Raw genomic sequence first — 4,184 nt, forward strand, 5'->3', positions numbered from 1 at the left:
ATACCAGTTAGGCCAAAGAAATTTTCTTAAGAAAATTTAAAACCATTACGTGGCCAGCAACGTAATCCACAAAACGTGGAGAAAAAAAAATCAGTTAAAAATCATTTAAACCCGAAACAGTGTCAAATCTGAAAAAATATCATTTTTAAATTCAAGACTCTCGGCCAACGCCAGAAAGACTTATAAAATAATTCAACCTCAACAATTAATTAAAGGCATAAAAGCCAGGATACTATCACCCAGTAAAACACATCAACAACATGAAAAGAAAATAACATCATGCCAAAGCATGACTTAAAGAAAATTACCAAATAAGATTTCCCGAGAAATCAAAAGCAATTAAAATCATCCAAGTGAAATAACATCAATAAAAGCATCAAATCAAAGCAAAAATAATGACTGACTTGACGCAATCCTATCGTTGTAGGCAGAAAGTTTTAAAATTTAAAAGATGACGTTTCAAAGACAAGACATGAACCTAATTCCGCAGTAGATCCTATGACACAATAATAACACTTAACATGCCTTAAAACGATAAACACATAACATGAAAAAAAAAAAAATTTGGCGTTAGTTCGAAACTAAAGCTCTGATACCAAGTTTGTCACGACCCATTTTCATGAATCGCGACCGGCGCTAGGGTATGGGTAATGTAGTACCGAAACCCGTAGCTAGCCTTTCATTTAATTCATAAATACATAAACCTGCAGAAAACCAATGCTCGGGGGCAACCGAGACTTCAGCCTAAACTAGCAGTTATGATAATCAACAGTTAATATAACATACTTATTCAATTCCGGGTCTAAAATAGGCATAACATAAATAATCCGAAATAAATACATAACATGCCAGAGCAATATAACCAGTCAGACCAATCCGACATACAACTGTAACAATAATAAAGACGTCTAGTCAACTACTGCGGTCTAAGAATAAAATAGTTTGACAGTTTATAAAAATAAATGGAACCTCCGAGGAAAAGTAAATGCGGAGATCACCAGACTCTCTCAGATCATAACCCTGGGAAAAATTGGGAAAACAACGGGGTCAGATATACTGAGATGAGTTCATACCACTATTTACATTTATTAAGTGGAAAACCTTTAAAACGTTTAAAACATTTAATAACGATATTACAGATAATAGTTGGAACCCTAATCCACAATTCTACATAAATAACATAATCCAATAGGTCTGGTCCCGAGAGCTGAGCTACACCGAGTTACCACTGACCACACTTATACCAGAGTCCCGAGAGCCGAGCTACACCGAGTTACTCTACTTGGTCCCGAGAGCTATGCTCATACCGAGTTACCACATTACCATAATTACCTTTTCCAGATCTTTACCGGTGCGCACGCAGTCCTAATGATGCCCATTAGGTAGCACGTTCCAACTAAGAGCCATAATATAAAAACAGTTCGAAATATACGTACAGTATATATATTTAATATTAAAATAACAATTTACTTAATAAAGCGGTAAATAGTAAATATAAACTCACAGCTTGCTTATCCACGTGATCTTGGCAAACAGCTAACCCTGTTTCGACTCCGGAGCGCGAGTAGTCGAAGAGTCTAAAAATAAATCATACGTTAAAATCGCTCCAACCCCTAACTCTAAGAATACTAGACACCACGTAGGACTAGCACAATTAATCAGACAATTAAATAACACACAGAGAAACACAATTCTCAACTAAATTATAATGCCGTAATTAATTCAAGACTATTGAGTTCGCCTTAAGTCCAATCCGAAAATATTATTAAAATAATATTTAATTGATAAATAAAATCAATTACTCAAATAGTGGGTTAGCCGAGTTTTTCAAAACTACCAAGCTAAATCCACATGTCGGTGACCCAAGTCCAAACCGATCCAACTAATATTCCAGAGTTTATAAACCACAATTTATAATTAATATTAAATAAAATATTAATTAATATCAAAATAGAACTCAATAGCTTGAAACTCAAGTAATTAAATATTACCGGCAATTATCTCAATTAATTAAATAACAAACAAAGCTAAAATATAAATTTAATTCCAAGGCATTCTAAGCCAAAATATCAATATAACAATTAAATAATAATTATTAATAATTATTAATTTAATTTTTAAACATTCAAATATTATTTTTAGGTTTTAATAATAATATTACTAATTTGAAAATCTTTCAAATTAAAATAAAATCTCCAATTAGAAATCAAAGTCAATAATTTAATTAAATCTAAAAATCATTTAAATTATAAAAAGATTAATATTAAATCTAAATTTAAAATATTAATGCCCAAAGTAATTTTAATTTATAAATAATAATATTACTCAAGTTGCTAATTAATAAATCGAAATCAATTTCGTAGATTAAAATAAAAATGAAAATGAAATAGTTAATAACAAAGTTAAAGCATCATTAGAATTAAGTCAAAATAATTTAGTGGCTAAAATAGCCAATAAACCAAGAGAACACTCAATAAGCCAATCATTAATTGACACCTCATCACCATCAACCTTTCATACAAACCCAAACAATTGAATAAGCCACTGACGCCAAATTATTAAACAAAAGAATAAAACATAGCCAAGAACACAATTCATGGCCAATAATAATTTCAATAATCAAACATCCAAGCCACATGCCAATTTTAAATACAAATTAAATCTGCCAACATAAAACATAACCAAGATATCAATTCATTAATTAAACTCCAAAACAACGACAAACAAAACCCAGACAATATCTCAAGCTAGCTAACAGTGACAATCTATCATCCTCTAATCAATAATTAACAACACAGGAAAAACTCAACAAATCTTAACCCATCTTAAATATAGCTTACTGAAATCATCACCTAATCAAACCAAGAATGAAAATTACTACCATCAAGAACAAAACAATATGCAGAGACAACCATATGAAAATAGAACCAAACATATTCAAAAAGCGATGAAACGGCGGCGTCTATAGCGGAATGATTTACGTACCGAATGAGAAAACGAAGTTGAGAATCGTAGAGGCGTGAGTCTAGTATCACAGGGACAAGACGGATCCAAATATAACGCTATAACGAGAGAGTACGATTAAGAATACGCAAGTATCAATTTTAGTCAAAAACTGAAATATGAACAATGATTCTTACCTAATTTCACGAGCATAAAGAGGATGATTTGAACAGCGATGTTTTAGAGGTTTTGAGATAAAATTGACGGCTAGGGTTAGGTTTAAGTGATGAATAAATTAGGTTAAGAAAACGTGATATAAATGGAAGGAATATAAAAGCAACGGGCAAGATAATAACAATAGACTTAACAAAATTAAACAGGCCATACCTGTACATAAGTGAAACAATGATCATGGGCAATTTGCATGGGCTTAATATTATAGGTTAATATTATGCATAGGCTTTGCATAATTCATGGGCTTGCATGGGTTTAAATAATAATACAAATCAAATACGAATCGAACTATGGCCGTAACAACGAACGACTAAAATATATATATATATATATATAATAAATTACCTAAACTTGACGGAATGTAAAAATTTAAAATTTAAATCTGAAATAATTTAATAGTAATGAAAAAAAAATACGGGGTATTACAGCTACCAACATTATCATCATCATGAGCATCATCATCAACAATATCATCAACAATACCATTTTTCACATTTAACCATTTATCATGTGATTCAACACCAATACCATCCCAAGATATAAAAGATTGGGGATTTATCTCTAGTGTTGGTTCCTCCTCAAAAGACATGAGGCATAAGTTGGCATCATGGTGGCTATCACAATCGGATTGAGAATCACCATCCCAAAAAGTCTTGGACCCCCCTTTTGAACTCTTCCTTGAAGAGGAGGATCTCCCATGCTTGTCATTTCCCTTCATCTTGAGCTCCTTCACTCTCTTTGTGAGCCTCAAGAGTTCTTCCTCATTGCTTTCCTTCTTGTTCTCTTCTTGAAGAGCACTTATTGAAGCTTTGAAAGAAATATTCTTCTTCTTTGCCATTTCCATTTGAATGCTCTTGATGTAAGAAATTTCATGGAGAAGAAGCTTCCCAATCAACTCATCCGTCCTCAAGGTGGACAAATCATGAGTTTCAATGATGGCGGTGGTCGTAGGTTGCCATAGAAGAATAGGAAGGGATCTTAGGATTTTACCATTGATTTCATTGAGG

General features: G+C 32.3%; 1 long non-coding RNA gene across 1 annotated transcript; it reads right to left on the minus strand.

The window, feature by feature from the left end:
• LOC126680438 (uncharacterized) lies at positions 1-3,413 on the minus strand. Its single transcript, XR_007641159.2, has 4 exons — positions 3,141-3,413; positions 2,986-3,062; positions 1,505-1,577; positions 1-1,020 (listed from the first exon to the last, which is right to left on the minus strand). It is a non-coding gene; the product is annotated as an uncharacterized LOC126680438 (long non-coding RNA).
• Between the last annotated feature and the right edge of the window lie 771 nt (positions 3,414-4,184).

Source organism: Mercurialis annua, linkage group LG5, assembly GCF_937616625.2.
Source record: "Mercurialis annua linkage group LG5, ddMerAnnu1.2, whole genome shotgun sequence".
Lineage (NCBI taxonomy): Eukaryota > Viridiplantae > Streptophyta > Magnoliopsida > Malpighiales > Euphorbiaceae > Mercurialis > Mercurialis annua.